The following is a 23,853-nucleotide window of genomic DNA, read 5'->3' as shown; positions in this document are numbered from 1 at the left end:
GAGAGAGAGAGAGAGAGAGAGAGAGAGAGAGAGAGAGAGAGAGGGCGCAATCAGGGATCAAACTCAGGACCTTGCACTTGGGAGGCAGGTGGCAGCACCAGTGAGCTAAATCTCCGGCCCTCCCTTTTATATTTTTTGCTATCTGTCTTTCACTGTAAACGCAAGACAACTCTTTGTGACCCGGGGCCCTCTGAGTCTGTGTAAGAATGAGGCACCGTACTGCTAAATTCGCAGCGTTTGTACGCAGGGAGTAACTGATGACCGGTTTGTCTGTAGGGTCATGGGGAAAAGGTTAGCCGGGGTTCTTTTAGGGGATGGGTAGGGCACTCAAATATGAGGACCTGCGGGTTTTGGGGGTACAGTGGGGGAATCTGCTAATCTCCTTCCTAGTGGAACATAAGAAGGCTGAGGGCCTCCTAGGAGCTGACCACAGGCGAGCTCTGCCCCCGCCTTCCCTGTGCTGTCTTTCACATCACTCCTCTCTGACCCCAGCCACACCAAGGGTCCTGAGTTCAAGACTTCTGTGGTTCCCGCTCTGGAGAAAGCAAACCTCCCACCGCGGAGGGGAGGGTCCCCGTGTGCCTGGGGTGGGGGGGCATCTCTGACTCTGCACAAACTTCCACTCACCCTTTTCTTTTCGCTGCAGCCCCAGCCCAGCTGAGACTTCCCATTTCTTGCTGGCTTCTGCGCAAGGGCACTGGCTCACTGCTTGTGACGTCGGGAGGACACGGGCTTCTGTTTCCCCTCTCTGCTAGGCCAGGTATTTCCTCAAAACATCGTTGCCACCTCCCCTATTTCGTGCTCACCTCCCTTGTTCTCTTTGCCCTTGTGGATAATATCCTTATATCACACACTCACACACACACACACACACACACACACGCACGCGCACGCACATCAGTGAGATTTTGGAAGAAAACAGAGATAAACAAACGTGCTTAAGTCACTGGGCTGCCCAAAGTCTATTTATTTCTCATGCATTATCATTTTATCTATTTCGGGGAGTTGGTGCTGGGGGTGAAACCCACCTCACATGTGCTAACCACGTACCTACCACTGAGCTTCACCCCCACCCCCTGTTATCGTGTGTTTCTTTTTTTGTCTGTTTTGTCTGTTTTTGTTTTTGCTGTTTTGAGGCAGAGTTCAGGCTGGCCTTGAATTCACTATGCAGCCCAGGTTGGCCTGGAACTCATGGCAATCCTCCTGCCTCGGCCTCCTGAGTGTGGGGGTTACAGGAATGTGCCACCATGCTCTGTGGTGTTACATTTTTTAAAGTTATGGCCAGGAGATCAAACGGGGTGGAAGTTGTTGGGTCTCTTTCTGTTTTTAAATGAGTCTGACAGCTGTGATCTTCATAGATCCTTCCTGGAGACAGACTCCCAAATGAGTAGAGGGTCTGACACAATGTCAGTATTCTCATATTTTTGTATACGAACATAAATTCATGAGTAATCTACTTTACAAAAGAATTCATTATAGGAAATAGTTAAGACTCTTGGTTTATTTAAAGTGAAAGTTTATTTGCAAAAACTCAATCTCTAGCTGGGAAGGTCATAACCATTACATACAATACAGTATACTCAAACCTTTCTGCTAGCCAGTCACCTAGCACAGTCTTTATTTTCGAAGGTAGAGCTTAATAAATACACAATTACATTGTCACATTATCACAGCCTCAGTAAGGAGGAAACTGTAATGAAAAGAACAAGCAGAAAGAAGTCAAGCTTTAAGGACTCTTAGCAATGAAGAGACATAGGACAGGAGGACAGTCGGGGTGAGAGGGGCCACCCAGGCACCCAGGGAAAGGTCCTGCTAAGAAAGTGCCAACCAGTGCTGGATTCTCACAGCAATGGTGCCAAGGAACAGGCAAAGGATGACAGGAAAAGCCGGGTGTGGTAGCGCACACCTGTAATCCCAGCATTTGGGAGGCTGAGGCAGGAGGATCTCTGTGAGTTCGAGACCAGCCTGGACTACATAGTGAGTTCCAGGTCAGTCTCAATGACATAGTGAGATCCTGTCTCAAAAAAAAAAGAAAAAGAAAAGAAAAGAAAAAGGATGACAGGAGAAAACGACCGTGGGCATGGGTCAGGTATCATGGTGTAACTGAGGACCAAACTATTCTTGAGCAATCTCCAGGTCACAGACCGTGCTGGGTCAGCGCAGTGGGCTGGGCACAAGTGCCCTAAGTTAAAATAATAATGGCAAAGAGAGAAGATCTAGAGAATTGAAAGGAAATTCAGTGTAATCAAATCAGGCTCAGTGAGGATCTGAGGGAAGTATCTATCCAAAGCAACTCTTCCAGCAGATTTCAAAATTTTAAAAAGTACATATTTTGTATTTCAAGGGGGGAAAAGGGTAAGTAGAGTCATTAACAAGGAGATAGCAGGTGTGGTGCCTTCAGGAACAAGTCCAAGGAAAGCAGAATGACAAGGCTCCAAATAACACGCAACACAAATAATGTTTGCTCATCGTTCAGCTGTGGCAGCTGCAAGGCTTCGTGCCGTCTCTTAGCACGGTCACAGCTGACCTTCATGACAATACTGGGAAGGAGGAACAGAGGAAGAGAGGGAGGACTTGTGACTTTTCCTGACTTACTCAGTATTACACCTCCAGGGCTGGGACTTACTCTCAAGTCGGTCTGATTTTAGAGCTGGTGCAAACTCATAGCATCAATAATTACTATTTCATAAATATCACTGATGCATCAGGCACTTTATGTATATTATTTTTATTCCTTATACAGCCCCGTGAGGTAGCAATTACACATATTTATAGGCTCTTACCTTATTCATTATTAATAAGGTACTGATGAACAGTTACATTCAGAAGTCTAAAAACCTGGTATTGAATTCCCTCAAAAGCAAAACATCTTTAGCGCTTTTCTTTCCCCTCCTGCTCCCCCTCCTGCAAGGATGGATGGTGTGGACAAAGTGTGGATGTCACAGCCAGACAGAAAGATGGCTTGGGAGCTGGGTGTGGTGGCGCACACCTGTAATCCCAGCAGTGCGGAAGGCTGAGGCAGGAGGATCTCTGGAGTTCAAGGCCAACCTGAGCTGCATAGTGAGACTATGTCTCGAAAAACAAAACAAAACAAAACAAAACAAATCGGCTTTGTAAGAGCAGGATCAGGTTACAGCATAGTTGGGAAAACAGCTCTTTAAGAGATTCTAAGAAGCTGGGAATTTGGCTCAGTGGTTCCGCTGCCTGCCCAGGCATGCACAGATCCCTGGTACCCCCCCCCCATAAATAAAATTCAGAGATCTTAAGAGGGATGCAGCGCCGGGGATTTAGCTCAGTGGTTCTGCTGCCTGCCTTGCAAACACAATGACCCGAGTTCTATACCCATACCCGCCCCCCAAAAAAAGACAGATGCAAAGATAGAGAATAAACATAACTTTTTAAAGACCTGAATGCTGTCCCTTGCTAATAACAGACCTGAAAACCCAAAAGATAAAACAACAATTTACTGTAGGAAATAGGATTTCTAAAATTAGGGATTATTATTGCAGATCCTAAGTTGATTAGATATCTTGTAGGCAATTAGACAGGGCAGGAGCCAGATGGAGGACAACGAAGACACATTCTGTGACACCCCTCTAGGATAAAATAGCAGTGGTTGGTATTCTAAACAGGCATCAATCACCTGGGCGGGGACCAAGACCTTCAGGGAAAGATCCCTGACTCACCCCTGACCACCGGAAATCCTTGCTCATTCCTTGTACTCTTGCTACTTGATTTGTTTCCCAACTGCATCCCCACTTAATCAGTACTTCCTAGGAGACTGTGCTTGGAATCTTACTAATTGACTACAGTTTTGTCCCACCTTGATCCGGCCTCACCTCATGGCTTTGTCCCACAAAACACCTTTGAGAAGTTGGGTGAGCAGGCAACCCATTTTCCAGTCCCCCTCTGTCCCTCTTCCTACTCTTAACTCTGTTGTTCCTAGAATTTATCCTCCAATCTTACAGAACACGTGTTAGGAGATCGCACATGTTAAAATATACCCCCCCAGCCATTTTATATCTTACTTCCGGGTTCTTTCCCGACTCTGAGTCCTTTCTCCCGCCGAAATTGTAAAGCGCGAAACTAGAGCCTCTCCAAGGCGCGAAATTCAAAAGACAACCTGGCTTGCGATAGGATAACAAAGACCGCTCCTCCCGAGGAAGGATCTTCCGCTGCCCGCCCTGTAAGTATCCCAGCACTTCCTCTTCTCGCTCTCTCGCTCTCTCGCTCTCTGCCTTCCATGCTCACCTCCCTATAATAAAATCTCCTGCCGGAACTCTCGGTGCGTGAGTGGCCTAATTGGGTAAGGGGCACCCGAAGGGGGCTCGAGACCCCTTTCAACACGAGCTTGCATGTCAGATATCTAGCAGGTTTAGGAGTTGCATCTTTCCCCCTATATCACTATGACGGGAGAATTTGGTAGTTTGGAGAAAAAAAAAACCATACTTCTAATATTATTTGTCCTGATTGCTGAAGAGATGGTTTAAAGTTCTAGTTTGAAAACTATCCAAACTTGTTGCTTTTCCTCTCACTGTGGCCTCCTTTGGGCCACTTTATTTTCAGGCTTACCAGTAGGTGGGCAAGGAAAGGGAGAAGATGGACTCAGGTCCCTTTAGAAATTTTGATAAAATATTTGATAAAAGAACAGCAAAAGGATGACCTCGCTGGTTAAATTAACTTTTCCAGGTTGAGTGACTTAAATTCCCGTGACTAGGACTTGTGGAGCCAGGATGGGGATTCTGTTGTCCAGGTGGGACTAGTGGGCTTGGATACAAGCTGTGCACACGGGTTAACGGGAAGGTTAGAACTCATGGAGCCAAACCCAGATCTGGATGGCCAGGGCCTGAGCACAGGTACTTGAAGGAGTGGGTGGGAAAACTCTCTCTGCCCAGTGCCTGGTTCCAGCACCCATGCCGTAATCAGTCCTCCACACCTCATCCAAAACTACCCCTGGGAATTGTGAACGAAAAGGAGTCTGTTCTTCTGAGAATGACGGCCTAGCTCTTGCTGGGTTACTGAACCAACAGCAATCATAATGTTAATAATATAGACACACTTTATTAAGTGCGCTAAACACGGTGATCCGCAGAAATAATCCGTGTGGTCTTCAATGTACCTGTTTAATCTTACAGAACACAGTTTGTGGTCGAGTCCTCTCTTCAGTCTGACAAGTATCTGGCCAACCCGATTGTGGTAGGTGACTGCAGAGTCCCACTCCTGACTCATGGGTCCAGAAAACCTCTACTTTCAGTTTCTCAGCAGCTTCTGCCATGCTTCCCCAGGAAACCCCACCAATGCTGTGAAGAGCCTGCGGGTCTGCCTAGCTCGTTCTCTGTTCTGATGAGAGGATCGGGAGAGCCTTTGAGTAGTGGCCCTTGCTGGGTATCAACAGCCCCTGCTCATTGTGTCTCCTTCTGTACCTCCCAGCTGGGCTCCTGGCTGACCCTGAATCTCATTCCCAGCCACCACTCCTCACACCCAGTTCTCAAGCCCAAGGCAGGGAGTCCAGTATTTTGCAGGCACAGTCCCTTCCCATGGTGTCACCTCACGGGTCTGAGCAGTCAGTCGACTCTCTAAGCCCCCGTGCCTGGCACCCTAGCTGCAACGGCCGGGTGCTGCGTGGCCTGCCCACTCACCACCCAGTTCCTTTGGGTCCCTGGCTAATGTGGGACTCAGGGCTCCTGAGGAACATGTGCAGGGTGAATGTGTTGACCTCTCCTCCATGCCTGGCCTCCACCATTCTGAGCCCTAAATTCTGCCCAGGACCTCGTCGCTGTGGCTGAACACCGAAGCCCAGCATGGTTGCTGGTGCGGTGTGTTTCTGGCCCAGGGTCACGCTCTCCAGATGGGTTTTGGCTGCAGTCTCGAATCCTTCTTGCTGTGTTCCCTGCCCACTTCCAACCTACCTCCCAGAGCCAAGTTTTCTGAAATTATGATTAAGGTGGCTGCACCTCCTGGGCCTTGTGCCTTCTGGGTTGGGCCTGCTCCCAGAGCGGGTGCAGCACAGAGGAGAGGATTCACCATGAGGCTGGCTCGTGACACCTACACTGCAGGGCCCCTCACGGTCCCTGTGAGTGTGAAGCTTGTCATGCCTTCTGGGTGGGGAGAGAAAACCAGGTTGTAATGGAGAAAAAGTATCTGGTAAACTGCCTACAGTCACCTCAAAGCGCTTTAGTTAGTATTTTGTGGTCATCTCTTCACTCATTCTAAATGAATATTCACTTGTATTCTTACATTTTGTGCTTGTGATTTGTACTCTTTTTCTGGAAAAAGGGACTTCCAAATTGCAGCAGCTTCAAGTCACACAAACCTGGAAGCACCTTTGCGAAGCCATGCCTAAGCCTCTTCTCCAGAGCCTTGGGTTGAGTTGATCTGGGGCCGTGGATCTCAAACAGGGCCAATTTTCTTTCCCAAGGGGTAGATACTTAGCACTCTCTAGAAGCACTTTGTTCTTGTCTCTATTTAGAGGCTGGGGAAACTGGCATTAATAGCAGTAGGCCATGAATGCTGCTAACCATCTGGGAAAGCACCTCTCAATAAAGGATTCTCTGGCTCCAAATGTCACTAGGGCCACCACTGAGAATTCCTCTTTTGGGACAGGATCTGAGCATCAGCATTTTTTAGAAGCTTCCTAATGAACTGAATATAGCTCAAGATCAACAGGTCTCCAGATAATAAGAATAGTTTATCTTTAACTACTGACTGCTTATGATGTGCTGGCCCTTGTTTTAAATGAATTAACTCAATGTGCTTATGAAATAAGCACTATCATTGTTTCCATTTTATAGATAAGTAAACTGAATTACAAAATATTAACGAACGTGTCCTGTGCTTCAGGATTCCAGTCCCTCCTACCGTGTCCCCTGCCCACCTCCAGCCTACCTCTCAGTGCTGGGACATTTGGGTACCAGATGCTGGGCTGTCCGTGGCTCTGTGCACCTTACTCCCCATGGCCTGATTACGTCACCCAGCTGGGATCTCTACTCTGATGCTGTAATGCTCAGCCTAGCCCTAATACGTGGAAATGAAAAGGAGAAAAGGCCCTAACGTAGGGAACGCTGAGATAGCAGACGACGTGAACCATGCTGACAAGTGGACAGGCCCCTCCTTGGGGTGCGGGTGTCTGCTGCAGCTTCTCAGATATGTCTCTGTCTACTCACATATGTGTAAACCAACAATCATCATTCCTACGGAAGGCCAAGGGCTGGATCTCCTTCGTCCTGTGCTGCCTCCCCTTGCCCTTCTCACGTCTAGGTACCAGTGACCTCTCACCAGACAACGGCCAGGGCCTCCGCGCAGTGAGGGTCCTGCAGGTCCTCCTGGCACACTCCCAGCTGCCTGCTGCTGCTGGCTTGCCTGTCCGGTTATGTCCCGCAGCGACTGTCAGCAGCTCTTCAACTTATCTCGCATGTTAAAGGTACACCCCACTCCCCGTGTTCTGCTTTATTCCTACCCCTCGGCTTGCTGAAAGTGGTTATCCAGCCAAATTATTACGTGTGCTGTCCAACATTTTCTGATATTTCCCCACCCCTGCGTTGTTCTATCACTGGTAAAATTTTCCTTCTTTACCCCACTTCCGTCTCTTTCTCCTTCAAATTTCTCACTTCTTCTTCAAACCATATATAAATAATCCTGACCCATATTTTGGCAAATCAGATGCATTCATATATAAAAGGAGGATACCTCATGACCAAAGAGAGTTTATTCCAGGAATGAAGAGTTGGTTCATTTTCTTTTTAAAATTTACTTGTGGTGCTGGGACTGGAACCCAGGGCCTTGCCTATACTAGCAAGTATCCCACCACCAAGTTACAGTCCCAGCCCTAAAGTTGGTTTAGCATTTGAAAATCGATCATTATAATTCATTGCATTTGTATTTTATTGTTGGGTATAAAGATTATCACAGAGCCAGGAATGCAGCTCAGTGGCGCTGTGCCTGCCTTGCAAGTGCAAGGTCCTGAATCTGGTACTGGAAAAAAATAAAATAAAAATGATCACAAATTTAGTGGTTCAAACCCATGCACATTATCTCACACCTTCTGTGGACTAGAAACTTAAGTGGATTAAGATTCAGACCACACCTGTGGTTCTTAGCTGGGGCTCAAGGGTCCTTTGTCAAGCTTAGAATTTCCCCAGCCCTCTCCTGGACCTCTTTCCATGGCGAGTCTTGGTCATGGCTACCATGACCCTGCTCTGAAGGCAGAAGCTGTGTCCCTCTCATGCTCACCTTTGTGGAATGAAACCAAGAAGTTCCAGAGTACAGGTTTCGTCTGCATGAGCACTGTATAGCAGTGAATAAAGACAGAGCCATCTTAGCTTATTCAGCCTGCCATTTTCCACAGTTGTCTGCATTCTGCCATTTGGCAGTGCTTTCCCCAGTCTGGCAGTCAGCATTTCCGACAGCTGCTTGGCAGATATTCATCTGTAAAAGGTGCATTACCACACAGCCTTTACTGCACCAGAGCTGGTGATGAAACCAACAATCATTATTCCTTACTTACAGTCTACTGGATAGAAGTACTTTTTTTTAGAACTCTTACTTGACCATGGGTCGACCATTTCTGGATAAAACTTTGATTTTAAAGAAATTGCATCTAGCAATTTGAACTAGACAGAGACATATCTGAGAAGCTGCAGCAAACACCCGCACCCCAAGGAGGGGCCTGTCCACTTGTCAGCATGGTTCACGTCGTCTGCTATCTCAGCGTTCCCTACGTTAGGGCCTTTTCTCCTTTTCATTTCCACGTATTAGGGCTAGGCTGAGCATTACAGCATCAGAGTACAGATCCCAGCTGGGTGACGTAATCAGGCCATGGGGAGTAAGGTGCACAGAGCCACGGACAGCCCAGCATCTGGTACCCAAATGTCCCAGCACTGAGAGGTAGGCTGGAGGTGGGCAGGGGACACGGCAGGAGGGACTGGAATCCTGAAGCACAGAACACGTTCATTAATATGTGTATTATTGGTATATGTGAGTGTTGGTATCCTGACCTGGATGTTAGAATGGCCCTGAAAGACAGGCAGACAACTTGAGGAGGCTGGGAAATGGCAGGGGCTTAATCACAAACACGAAGGATTACTGGAAGGGCGGTCAAGGAGAGAGCACTCCTTTGGCACCCAAGAAGCACTGGGGCTTTTCCAAAATCTGAAGCCAAGTCTGGAAACTACTGGTCAGCCACAGGCCCAGGTCCCTGTGTTCCTCCTGTGGACCTGGCTGTGAAGGCTCCTGAGAGTGCAGTTCCTAATGGCGGCCCCAGAGAAGCAGCCTCCAAAACTCAACCCAAAAGGACTCCAAGAAATGGCTCAGCCTGACTCCTCTCTGGGATGGGAGGTGACTCAGCTCACCAGGTGAGGGAACACGGGGAGGGGACCAGCGGGCCACTGTGCTCCCTAGGGAAGGGCTTGAAGGGTCTCTCCTGGGCTTGCAGGGTGGAGCAGAGGCTGGTGGGAAGGGCTTTTCGAGGGGAGGCTTCAGACCAGGCCAGTCCGGATCCCATCACAGGAGGTGGAGGGGAGCGGCGTGCCCCTAAGGACACGGCAGATGGACACTCTCGATCCTTGGCTGCACGGACAGGATACTCCCTTGGGGAGGTGCCCTATTGCGAGCACCCTGTGTAGCCATTCCCAGTGTCCTGCAAAAGGCCGCTCCTGAGCTTCCTTCTTCCCTTTTCTGCAGCAGAGACAGGCTCCCCTAAGGAAATGTCAGCTGCCTAGGAGGGAAGTAGTGCATCAGCTCATCTGACCATCTCCCTGGGGGCCCAGAGCCCAGACAGGCATAAAATTCAGGGCTGGGGGACTGCTGAGGCTAAGGACCTGAGCCAAAGAAGGGGGTGGGGCGCCCACACCGCACACCTTCACTTTCAGCGATGGCTGCAGATGCACATCTCCTTGCCTTTGTTTGGTGGTCTCTGAAACGCCATCTTAGCTTCCGGAGGCCTGTGGAGAGCTGCTGAGGCGTCCCAGTTCCTCTTGCCCACTGCCCGGCCTCACTTCCCTCGGTCCCACATGGTGAACACCCCCAAAAGCTACTCGCTCCCAACTCTCTCTCGGGCCCAGGAGCCCATTCCTCCAATGCATCCACCGCACTGCGATCCCACAAAGGACCAGCCAGCGCGTTCCTTGTCATCTGCATTTTGCTTCCAGCGCCTCTGTCACCACGGTTCCCAGCACAGTGCCCCTTACCCGGGCACGACTCCAAATTCCGAATGAATAGGCGATGGTCCGGACGAAGACCAGGTGAGAAATTTCTTTCTCTTCCTCAAGGATGTACTTCTTTTACATCTGATGCGAGCACTGAGCATCTTTTTTTGTCTCTAATTTGGAAAATATTTACAGAATATAATAAGAATTCAAAATACATTGAGTCTAGGGAGTTAGTTGTGTGTTTCTGAAAAACACTTTTCCAAACTCAGAGCGTTTATTTTTGAAATCAGGAAGTGTGGTCCAGGTTCAGTTTCATCCTTCTGCTTTACGTAGGCAGTTAGAGCTGGGAAAGGCATCATATAAATCTGTTTTGTCTCAGGCACCCTGGCAACATTTTCACGGGTTGACAGAGTATTATCAACAACCCATCCCAGTGACTCTGCGGGCATTCTCAAAAGATCTGCTTAACTACAGTCTTCCCATTTAGCTCGATAATTTCAGCAAAGTGATTATTAGTGGTGGCACATGTAGCCTAACTGGACTGTATTTCTGCTCCAGTGAACCCCATTTTGAGCAAGAGGTTGTGATGCTTTGGTCCCAGATTCTCCCCCACAGACTGGCATTCTACCCCTTTTACAAACTTTCTGTTTTGCCTGAGTGAGCTCGCTATACTGGAGTTACAGCTGCCCTTTCTAACCTCTCCCTAACCCTCTGGAGGATGCCAGAGAACAATTGCTCGAACTGGATTAGAGATTACACAAATGCAGGAAGTTAAATTCTTAGTTGGACTGGCTGTTAGCACATATTTTTATATACCCAGGATTTAGCAGCATCTGGCTCAAAAACTGTTTGAATGAGAGGCCAAACTTGGTAGTTCACAGCTGTAATCTTAGCTACTAAGGAGACTGAGGCAGGAGGATCATAAACTTGAGGCCAACCTGGGAATTTAATGAGACCTTGTCTCAAAAAATAACAAGGGCCGGGGATTTAGCTCAGTGGTTCCTTCACCTGCCTCACAAGCTCAAGGTCCCGAATTCATTCCCCAGTACCAAATATTAATAATAGTAATGATAATAACAAGAATAACCATCATAATCACAATAATAAAAGGGCTGCAGATACAGCTCAATGATAGAACACTTGCCTACTCTGTGCAAGGCTCTGGGTTTGATCCCCAGGACCACAAAAACAAAGCAAAACAAAAAAACCCAAATAGAAATCTTTGTCTCTTCCCTCACAGCACCATGACCTTTACAGATGTGTCTCTCCTATACCTTTCAGTATATTTGCTGCCAAAGTGAGCACGCTCCTGAACTTTTTAAAGTGCAGACAACATCATGCTTCCTGGGGTAGGGAATTCTCACCCTGAATCACTGTTACATTTGAGCTCCGCCTCTGTACTACTTGGGGCCACACAGCTCATCCACTCCCAGATGGGCTCCGCCCCCACTGCCCTGTTCTGTTCCCTTCTGAGACTTCCCAGGAGGGTGTGGTAGCTGCCTTCCCAGACTGGTCAGTCACCACCCAGGGCCTCAGCTGCTCAAGTCCCCTCTGGTCCCCCTTTCCTAGCCAACATTTCTTAACCAACAAGCCCCAGGTCCCATCCCAGCCCCAGGTGAACTCCCTGCAGTCACTTATGTTAACAAAGGAACCTACTGAGACTCCTGCTTTGCATATCCAGGAGAGGGCCATTTCCGATCTGTAAAGTGACAGTTTCTCTGCTCTGATTTGCTGATTTTTCCATCTTCACAGATGCCCTCATTGTTCTCAGGGCTTCCTCTGTGACACCTAACTTGGAGATGGGCTCCCTTTTGAGTGCTCCGCATCAGCCAGCTGAAGCACACAGCCCAGGCAATGAGGCCTTAGTGAGCCACTTCTGAGTCCCCTCAGCCTGCGCCCTTCCTCACTGCTGTGGTTTGGATGTGATTTGTCTCCCAAGGGCTCATGTTTGGGAATCACAGTCCTCGGTGGGATACCGTGAGAGGTAGTCGGCCCGTTAGGAGGTGGAGCCTAGTGAGAAGCCTGTAGGTCATTGGGGGTATGTCCTCTGAAGGAATTAATGGTCTTGGGGGTCCCCTGCAGTGAGTTTCATGAGAAAGTTTGCATATTACCCTTAAATCAGCTCTAGTTTCCTGTCTCATTAAGTGGCTTCTTCCTACACAGGGCCCTACTGTTAGAATGCATCTGCCACGAGGTCCTCACTGGAGCTCAGGTGACTGGCACTGTGCCCTTGAATCTCTCACCTCTCAGACTATGAGCTGAGCGAGCCTCTTTATCAAAGTTACACAGCCCCGGGCCTTTTGTTACACTGATGACAAACTGGGGGTAGGGATGTAATTCAGTGGTACAGCCCTTGCCTAGCATACACGAGGCCCTGGGTTTGACATGCTGGACAGCTAGAGGATCCAATCAAAAGTGAGCCTGGAGCTCACTGTTCAGTCCCTTGTGAGTCCAAATCAGGAAACTGAATGGCCTGCACCAGAAGCCTGTAGACAGATGTCCAAGGCTGAGGGGAAGACTGCAGCTCCTCCAAAGAAGCTAAGCTGGGCTTCCTTCTTCTTTCCCTTCTTGTTCCATCCAAGCTACAAACCTATTGGTTGGTGCTACCCACACCCAGGCTGGGTCTTCTGGGAAGGTTTCCTGGGGGAGAGATGCTTGAGCTAGGTCTTAGGGGTTAGTAGCAATAGCCTGATGAAAACAAGAGGATGCAAATGTGCACTTATCACCCACCAACCAGTGGGTACAGAGGACATGCCATGCACCACGCAGGGTTCTAAGTGCTGAGGAGACAGCAGTGAACTAAACAGAAAGTCCTGACTTCTTGGAGATTTATTTCTAATGGGAAGAAACAGACAATAAGCACAACAAACCAAACACGTAGCATATTAGGCAGGGGATCTGCGGGTGTGTTGGAAGAGGCATCATTTTCACTTGATCTTAGCCAAAAGGCCGAGAAGCGATGAGGCATCATTTTCAATATGGCAGCCAGGGAATGCTATCATATCATTGTGTAGGGATCCAGCTTGACCAGGCCATAGCCATCTTGGTTGTAACTGCCACTGTGCCCACCAGGTGACTCTGGCACATCCCGAACTCACAGAGTAAAAAAGTCACTGACCTAGTAGAGTACTTCACGCTACACAGAGAATGTTGTTTAATTGACACCTGACATGTTAATAGTTTTTTTTGTTGTTGTTGTTTGCTTTTTCCGGTACTGGGGATTGAATTCAGAGCCTTATGATAGTTTTTGAGAAAGCCCAGGTACACACCAGTTGGCAACCTTTACCCAGGTTAGCATACAGATCCCTTCCTTCTGTCTCGAACTATGTGTGTGTGTGTGGGGGGGCTCTTTCTGCTTTGCTGCCTCCTATCTGTAAATCCCTCTTAAATTCCACTCTAACTCTGGCTGTGTCTGCCTCTTTCTTTGGTGTCTGGGCACCACCCTTGTCCAGCTGGGTCTTCTGCACTGAGTTTTTCCCAAACAAATTATAATCCTTTCCATCTCCCTTGTAGCTTTAACTATTTGTGAAGTGCTTTAATTCTATTAGCTCTTATAATTCTTAAAACAATCTTGTGAGGAGGTAGGAACAATTCTCTTCCTGGGCCCTATTGCTCCCCATACTGGTTTTCTAGGGTGGCTGGAACAAACTACTCCAGTGGGGTGACTGACATAACGGAAATCTTTGATGTTCTGGAAGCCAGATGGCCAAGATCAAAACATGGGTAGAGTTATACTTCTGAGGTTTGTGAGCTGAGGACTTGTCCAGGCTCCTTTGACAGCGGGTGGCTGCCATTTTCTCCCTCTGTCTTCCCATGGTCCCTGCTCTTTATGTGTCTGTGTCTTGAGTTTCCTCTCCTAAGGACACCAGTCACATTGAATTAGGCTTACTCTTAGGACTTCATTTTAATTCAGTTACCTTTGTAAACACCCTGTCTCCAAATGAGGTCCCGGGGTTTGGAACTTTAACATGTGAACCCAGGGAAGGAGAGGATACAGGGAAGTACAGCAGTATCCATACTGCTTTGAACTTCAGGCTTCACAGTGTGCGCTGGCAGAGAAACGGGATGGCTGAACAAGACCTACAAAACCTCAAGCTATCCAGAAGCAAACGGCCTTTATGTGGAAACACCTACCAGATTCATACGGAAAGCCAAATACCTGGGTATTTTGTTTGTTTGGTGCTGGGAACTGAACTCAGTACCTTACACTTGTGAGGCAGGTGATGGCACCACTGAGCTAAATCTCTGGCCCTATTTATTTATATTTTTGAGACGGAGTCTCTCTATGTAGCCCAGGCTGGCCTCGAACTTACAGTAATTCTCTTTCCTCAGCCTCCTGGATGCTGTAATCACAGGTATGGGCCACCACCCCTAGCCACTCTGATTTTTTTCTTTAAAAGGACTCAACAAATCTAGGTTAAATTAGACTTTTGGGATCAGCCACCTCTTGAAGTCTGAGTAACTCTGAAAAGTCCTGTGGGCTTGTTCAAGGGTGAACAAAAGGTGAGCAAGCTATTCAAGCAGGGACTAAGAAACCAAACAAAAACAAGCGAGAAAGGAAAAAGCAAGGAGGTACGTGGACCCTAGGAGAAGGAAGGAAGGGTTGAGAAAAGAAGGAAAAAGAGGTCAGAGAGTTGTGAATTACCTCAGGTCACCTAAAAACTTACACCTGCTTCCTCAGGATTGCAGTCATACATGCAAATGTGTTTGAGAGGGTTAAAGTGTTATGTAATCAGAATGTGCTAGTTTTCTAAGGTAGAAATACTCCAGCACTGTGTTCTTTTAAGACCAGTACTGTTAGGTGTTCTAGCAGATCGCTCCCTAGTCTTGCTTTTAACTAATTTTAAGCCACGAATAAAATATAATCCTTCTATGAATTGCCAATGTCTGTCTTCATTTCTCTGAGCAGGTAACTTTTTAAAAAATTAGCAAGTGTGGAAAAACTTCCAAGACACATTAATCTGTGCACTACTACCTAGGGGGTCAAGGTGGAATGTTTAGCGTTCACCTGAGGTCCTGGTGTAACTGCTCTTGCAGAAAGTCAGAGGGTTGGAAGAAATGTCTACTTCTCAGGTCTTGTGTTTTGGTGCTAAAAGTCCCAAGAATAAAATTTAGCTGTATTCGGGGCTTTCCAGCCCAGGGTTCTTAAATTCTACCCAATACCCATCTGACCTTAAAACTGACCCCCCAAAACAAGCCTTCGCTTAAATTTTTGAGGAAAGTATTTACAAATCCAGACACCCTCTTTTTTTCTTGGTGCTGGGGATCGAACTCAGGCCCTTGCTGCTTGCAAGGCAGGCACCGGAACCATTGATCTATATCCCCACCCTAGACACTCTCATTTTAATGGAGGGTGTTGACTACTCATAGTTTGCTAAATGAATTATTGCAAGTTAACCCAATTTGGGATTCATAAACAAAAGTCACCAAGCTACCAAATGTTGAGCGTTCCACTTCAGCGTTCCACCCGGAAATATGGCTTCTGGGGAAAACGTGGCTGGACACAGAGCACAGGGGAGTCTCGCCTGTCCCCACATCATCTGTTCAGCTGCTTCCTCATCCATAAGGCCACCCTCAGCACTGTCATGTGTGGGTTAAGGTCTCCGACTGCTGCTTGCTTTTAATTACAACTTACTATTAGTTCCATCGTTATGAAAGTCATTGGGGCTTCCTTGAACCTGGAGTGACTAATGATACATACTAATTTCAACTGTACTTTTGGCCTTTAACTTGCTAGTAATTACACCTCAAGACAATTACGCATTGCAGTTTGACTGTGAGTCATTTGGGTCTTGAATGCTAAAGCACAAGCACACATAATCTCAAATGTGCTCTACATGAGTCTCAGTGGTATCCTTAGTTATCTTCCTACTTGGACATGAGAGTATGGAGCAGGCAGACCGTGCATTATTTTGCCCAGTCTAACATAGGCTACAGTAGGAAAAAGAAAAGGTTGAAAACCCTGTTCATAGACTCTAGGATTAAATAACTGAACTGCTGCACACTCCACAGGATAGCTTGCAAATGGCACATGCAAATTCATGTCTTTTAAGCACAAGGTCCTGAGTTCAATCCCTGGAATCCCCCCCAAAAAAGTAAATTCATGTCTCTTGGTGGATGCCGGGGAAATAAATATCCATGCCTTTTTCCCAACTCCTACTCAGCTGCGGGCGCACTGTGGCTGTAGTAGGAAGTAATGGAGGCCCACAGACCAAGTAACAGAGCAGTGATTAGAAATGGGGGTGAGGCGGGGCTTTTTGGAGCAAAGGTTTCAGGGCAACTGCAAATGTGAGTGACAGTCACAAACAACACCAAGCCCTGCAAACAGTGGCCACAGTTGGCAGTAACTAGTCTCTGCTTGGGTTGTGAAAGCTGCTGTTTGCTTGTCAATAAAAGGCCAGTGCCCAGAAAACCTGAGATGACTTGGGGAGACCAACTGCTTTGGGGTTCCCTTGGGCACCTATGCAGTCAGGAATCCCCCAACTGCAGGGTTGGGCTGACTCGACACACAAGTTGGTCTTAAATACTTTCTCCCTGTGGCCCTGCAGAATTTCATTTGTACCTGTTATTGCTTTATGTTTTGTTTTGCTTTGTAGTTGGGTAAGTGTCTAACTTTTCTAGCAGTGTTTGCTTCTTGGGGGCAGGGCCAGGTTCATCCCATCTCTGGGGAGCAGCTTGGCAGAGTGCTAGCTGCAGATCTGGGGGATCCGAGAGATGTGGTGTGAGCCCTGGCTCCCCAGCTCTGCCTGCATGACTTTTTGGACAAGGTGCTTTCTGAGCCTCAACTACTCCGTAGGACTATTGTGAAGACTAAAGGAGTCTATCAGGATTCTCTCTGTTCCAAGTATTGAAAAGTTCATCTTAGGCTTATACACACACACACACACAAATTGGTTCACAGAAGTACTGCTAGTTTATATTATGATTTAATCCAGAGACTAAAGTTGTCAGGTCTAGACAGACAGATTCTGTCTCCCCCACCACTCCAACATAAACAGCATCAACATTGCTTCTTTCTTTTTCTCCTCCTACAGTGAGCTTCCTTCACATAAGGGGTATCACTGGTTGCTAACTGTTTCAGTTTTATTTAATTTCTGCTTGGCAAGAGCCTCCATACATACAGCCCAAGGAAGGCTCTGATTGGCCAGCCCTGGCTGTGTGAGAGGGGAGGAGGGTTTGGTGACTGGTCACACCAGAATCATTTAGGGTGGTAGAGGAAATCTCCCAGAAGAAAGTGTGTGTGTCAATGCTATTACCAGAAATAAAGATTTGAGGGTGAAGGTGGATTTGGGCAGACAAAATAGTGACTATCCTTTTCTTTTTTCTTTTGCACTGGTGATTGAACTCAGGTCCTGGCATATGCTAGGCCAGCACTCATCCACTGAGCTACATCGCACCCCATGCCTCTCCTTTTCAGTTGATGGGATGCGTTTTGTAAAGCTAGAGGGCCTGGGATCTAGATCAGCAGTAAACTGGGTCACTTATTTCTTCTTTGGACAACCTCCAATCCCCCTGTTCTACTGCTCCAATATATCTCCTTCTTTAGATGCCCTAGCACACCTGAAGCCACTTGGGAGGCTGTTGGGAAACCTCAGCCAAAGTTTGCTGATAGGGCTGATAGGATCTTCCTTGCCTTGACTCCTTTCAGAATCAAAAGAGAAAACATGCTTTCCTTCTAGAACAGAAGGAAGATCCACAGGAAGATCATTAGAAAAGAAAGACGAGACCACCGAGAAGCTGTCCCGGGGCCATTCTCTTAGTACTTGAGCACTCAGGGTATGGGGCACAGCACATCTCAGTAGAATCTGTGGCAGTGTTCAGAGAGGTGCTCCCCATCCCTCCACCTTCTCTTCTCCCCAGTGTCACAACACGGGCTCCCTATTGGCAACGTACCTTCCCAGGCCAGGGGTTCAGCCCCAGGAAGCCACAGTGCAGAGCTGGGGGGCTTAAGCAAGAGCCAGACACATCTGACCTAGCCCTAGAGGCACTCATCCCTGCAAGTTCCAATCCAGCAGCCTGCTCTAGGAACTGTTTCCTAAGTCAGTGGTGGAGAGGATACCTTGGTGAGAGGGAGGTGCTGATAGACCAGGGTGGGTTTGCACCCTCCTCAGCATGCCAGTAGGATCCACCTCTCTCAGGATAAGAAGAAAGGATTGGTACTGAGTCTGTACTAGTCAGCTTTCCCGCCCCTTGGACAAACTATCTGACACTCAAAACTTCCAAGAGGAAAGTTTGTTTTTGGCTCATGGTTTCAGAGGGTACAGTCCATGACTACCTACTTCCAATGCAAAAACATCCTAGAGGAAGGGTGTGGCAGGGCAAAGCTGCTTAGTTCATGGCAGCAGGGAAGCAGAGCTGGGAAACAGCACCAGACAGGAGGAAATTAGGGACCAGATATGGACCCCAAGGTTGCACCTCCATGACTCACTCAGATACACCTAGAAGTGTGCTTTAGTAATCCCCTAGGCAGCTACCAAGCCCATCAGGTGGGCAGTTAAGCATAACTGTCACACAGCCCTTTTCAATATTTTCCATTAAAAGCATATTCCTGCCAGGCTGGAGGTGAAATATCCAGAGACCCCTACATTCTGCTTCGTGTAAGAGGGTGAGCACAGGAGAAAGTCCATGGTAATGAAGGACCCCTCTGGGCAGCTGTGATGTATAGAAAGACATGGCATGTGGGGTCGGGAGAGCTGACTAAAGACTGACTTAGCTCCTTACCCACTGTGTGGCCATGGACAAGTTGCTCAGGCCCTCTGTGCCTCAGTTTCTTCGTCTAAAAAACATGAGGTCTATAATACTTCCCAGGGTCACTGTCAGGGTGAAAGGGGCAAAGACCTAGCAATGTGCTATGCGGTTGTCTATGGCTCCTCTACAAAGCTGAAGAGTTTGAGGTTAGACTCTGGAATTTAACACAGTTGGGTTCAAATCCATATTTTTGCAGCAAGAATAGAGATATTTATGCATAAAATGATGAGACGTCAGGGATATGATAAAAAGGTAAGAATAGGTGGAGGTATTGAAGAAATAAGATCCGTCAAGGGTCGGCAGTGGTTGAAACCAGGTATTGGGTGCGTGGAGGTTTGTTATACTAATCTGACTACCTTCTGTATACAGCTGGTCCTCTATTTCCATGGCTCTGATATGCATGATCTCATGGGTTAAACGACACCAGCCACCCTCCGGACTTCAGACAGCAATTAACACTGCGTATTAACTGCACGTAATCACACAAAGTGCAAGGTATGCTGCAGGCTCTCAGCCCACAGACCACTGTGTGAATAAGACACTTGTCACTGTCGTGGTCCCTCGTGTCACTCCTTTCAAAGCCTCTCGGTGGGTAACTTGTCACTGCCCATCTGTTGTTCAGTTCACACACAGACAGGAAGTGGACTGTGCTGCCGCCTGTCTCCTCAGGATAAACCCATGAGGTTCTACAAAAATGGACGATTGGAAGAGGGGATTAGCCAGGAGGAGGCGGGGTGGGGGCTGGAAAGAAAGGAAGAGAAGAAAAAAGAAAGAAAAGGCTAAAGGAACAAAAAGTGGTAACCGTGGAGGTGAAATTCAAGCCTGACTCTCACGACCATGGGAATGCCAACTTTCAGGGCTCCACCAGTGCTTCGGGGGATCCCAGAGAAGGCAACGCACTGACTTCATCAGGAAACGAAGTTCTGACAAAGAGGATGAAGGAGTTCCAGGTGATATTTCACAACACCGAAAGTTCAAAGGCTGAAATGTTAGCACCTGATCCTGATTAAGGAGTACAACAAATCACCAATTCGTAGAAGAGCACCGAGCACTCCCCCACATCAAAGATTGAACAACAAGAAGGTGAGCACCATTCCAATGACTTTGTAAGTTTCTTTTATAAGATAAGCAAACATTTAAAACATTTTCAGTGTTCCCAATGTTTTACATTATAGTGGGCTCAATAAATATTGGTTTTACTGTCATTTTCATTTCCCTTTACATTTACAACCAGAAGTAAAAGAATGTTTTGTGTGATTAAAAAATATGAAAGGTCACAAAACAATTGTAATCTATCCTATCAATGATCGTGGCTTCTGCTTGAATAGCTACTGTCACAGCTTGGGACAACTGCACAAAGTGAAGACTGCCAGTATTTAAAAATGTCAAACTAGGGTCGGGGATTGAGCTCACTGGTGCCACCGCCTGCCTCGCAAACAAACAAACAAACATGTCAAACTACATAGTTGACTTTTTCCCCTAATCCTAATTCAACCACTTTCTTACAAGCATTTTTCAACCCTCCTGTGCTGCAGCTCCTCACCTGCCATATGAAGATAATAACTGCAACCTTTTCACTTGTAAACTTTTAAAAAGTTGTATCTGTCAAGTACTCAGCAGAGTGAATGATATAAATAAAACATTTAATGACTATTAGCTGCTACCATATTTCTAGCTCTGAACCAGAGGGAGATAAGATATTCTGTATCACAGAGAATATCCGAAAGTTGTATAATTAATCGCCACCCTGGATACCGATGGACACCTCTCAGCTACTCCTGTCAGCACTTGTTCCTAAAATATCACCTTGAGCACTGCACAGCACAGTCCTTGTTTCAGCCCAGCCCATTTTCGCTAGGATCCTCCACTTCCCTGTAGAGACAAATTCATGTCAATCAGTGTTTCTACTACTGCTTCTTTGCACCAGGAACCTGTTTAGACATTTTTTCCCCTAAATACCTTCCCTAGGAAATTTCAACACTATAGAGATGCTGTGATTCTGTGTTCTAAATATAAAGTATAAATTCATCCCCCAACTGATTTTTTTTGTTTTTGTCCTCTTAGGGGAATATCATGGTCATGGAGAATGCATGATGTAGATGAAAATGTAGCAGACTTGCTGGTCGGTGGCCTACCCAGAGTCCCTGTTACCATGACTGTCATCTTCCCACCTCCTACCTACTCCATTCCCCCACTCCCAGCCTACCCTGAGTTTGTAGCTGTTGTTAATCTACCATCTTCCACACGGTCATGAAGAAACCAACTAGGCAATTCTCTTCCCTTTGCTAGTGGTTGACTAGGAATCAAGTACAACATTCCTGGAAACAAGATGTGAGGGCAGATCTTCCAGAAAGCTTTGGGGAAAGGTTTCTTCATGAATTACAAAAAAAGCCATATCACAAAGATGGCATAACTTCCCCCATGGTGTTGTCAGTTCTCAATGCAGTGACTTGGACTCTGGAAGTCACCTCTTGTCCAGCCGGGAGTCAGCTTACAGACCTATGCGATACACCGAAGATGTGGAATGAATGCAAAGGACCAGCGTTCTTGGTGACACTGGGTTCATCAACCCTGGGCTGCCCACTTTCTGACCTCTTGTGGGATAATACTTTTCTCTCTTGCTTTGGCCTGCTGAGTTAGTGCTCCTGGGTACTTGTGGTCAAAAGAATCCTAGATCATATGGCGGGGAGGGGAGAACCTTACATAACAGGAGAATTCCAAGTGAATATATTAATAGAAAAGCACTCACATAAGATTGAGGATTGCTGCATTTTGAAGATAAAGACTGGAAATACATTTTCTTCCATTCTTGAATAACCTCATCCATGTCCTTAGCTCCAACAACTCAGACTCGTGAGTTCCAGATTTGAATCCTACTCAATCATTGGTGGCCTTGGCAAGTTACTTTTGAATGTCAATTTTCTTTTTCATAAAATTGAGATATGAGTATTATACTGAGTTATGAGAGCTAAAAGGAATACTATCAATAAAATACCTAGAGTAAATTTGGTATATACATGGTATTTAATAAGTAGTTGTTCATTTCCCTTATGCCAATGGCTTCCAATGTTTCCTCTCCAGTCCTGCCTGGCCCCAGATTTTCTCTAGTATATTAGTCCATTTCTGGGGCTACAATGAAATATCTGAGGGTGGGTAATGTATAAAGAAAATAGGTTTACTCAGAACATAATTCTGGAATCCAAGAGCTGCTTCTTCTCAGGTCTGGCTACATCACAACAGGGTGGATATCATGATGGCAGGACTCTTGTGAGAACGAAGTGTGGTGAGACAGGAAGCCTGAGCAGGGGAGAGCCACTCTTGAATTTTACTTTAATAACAACCCACTCTCATGAAAATTACATTAATCCCTTCCTAGAGTGATTCCCCTAACGACCTAACCATTTTCCACTAAGCCCTCCCTCCTAAAGACCACCTCTTAATACCATCACATTGGGAAGCAGGCTCCAGCCCATGAATCCTTGAGTAACAAATCACATCCACACTAAACAATAGCACCCAATTCGGACCAAGGAAAAAGAAGGCAATCTCTGCTAGGTGTTCCTGACATTGCTTTTAAAAGTGAACCTCCATAAGAACTCTGCTCTTTTTTGAAAACCCTAGTGTCTGCAGGACTGATTTGGCTCCATGAAGGAAGCTAGCTTGAAGATGAGACCAGTACACAGAGGGAAGATGACCCAGGAGCCACTGAACTAGTCCAATCCTAAACCTGCCCTACTTCTGAACTCTCATATATGTGAGCCAAAAAATTTTCTTAGTGAGTTGAAGCCAAGTTCTCTCTAACTTGCAACACGAAGAGTTCTAAGTGATACGGGGATCCTGCCACAGATCCGCCACATGGCAGGCATTCAATACATGCTTATTGGGGTGGGTGAGCCCATGATTCTGGTGCAGCTCCTTTCTGGCTCTCTGCTCTTCCCTGAAGTTTTCCTGTTTGCAATCTTCCCCACGCAAGTTCCCATCTGCTCCTCTTCTCATCTGAGCTTGAGGCTCCTGGTAGGAGTAGGTTCTCATTTTCAGAAACAGGAACAGAACTTCCTGAAGGGACAGGAATGTTCAAGTCTACTCAGTCCAACTCTCTCTTGGAAATTCCTTTGTGAGTACTGGCAGATCTCAACTCTGACTCTCCTTTCTCTAAACTTTGGGCTGCCACCCTTTAGCTTGCCAGTGTAGTTATCATTTCAACAGACTTTAAAATTTTTAAGCTTATTATTTCCTGGTGATAAATTTGAAATCACCTTAACCTAACTGAGAAACTGTGCAAGTCATATGTTAGCATGGTTCAGTGCTGTTAAGTATTCGATCAACAACTCTTTGAGTTTTAAATCCACAGTTATATAATTTCCAAGAAGTTTCCTGTTAATTACTCTCTTCATCTTTGGATGTGGACTGACAGCATTCTTGGTAGTGAGTACAATTTCTTCTTTTGCTTTTGGTTGCCATCTTCACATATACAATATATCGGTATTAGCTATAGTCTCATCGTACACAACAGAGCTATCCCTCTTTGTCACTAAAATGTGTGTCCTTTGTCTAACATCTCCTCAATCTTCTACCCTTGCCTCTGATAAGCACCATTTTGTTTTCTGCTGTTACGAATTGGTTTACCCTCTATAGACAAGTGAGAGAATGTGTGTTAGTCAGCTTCCATCACTGTGACAAACTACTTGGTAGACACTTCCTATTTAACCCAACAGTGTGCTATTTGCCTTTCTGTGTCTTGGTTTATATCACTTTAACACAATATCCTCCAGCTTCATCCATGTTGTTGCAAATTCTAAAATTTCCTTCTTTTTAAAGAACATAGAATAAATTCCCATTGTGTATTTAGACTATATTTTATGTATCCCAGAGTAATATTTCTTGGCTTGGATGTTGTATGCTTTGTCTGATGTCCTCCTGCTTCCCCATTTATTGCTTTAAACATTATCCCCTATCTTAC

The sequence above is a fragment of the Fukomys damarensis genome, unplaced genomic scaffold, assembly GCF_012274545.1.
Source record: "Fukomys damarensis isolate Sample0158 unplaced genomic scaffold, DMR_v1.0_HiC HiC_scaffold_11, whole genome shotgun sequence".
NCBI lineage: Eukaryota > Metazoa > Chordata > Mammalia > Rodentia > Bathyergidae > Fukomys > Fukomys damarensis.
This window is presented reverse-complemented; position numbering follows the sequence as displayed.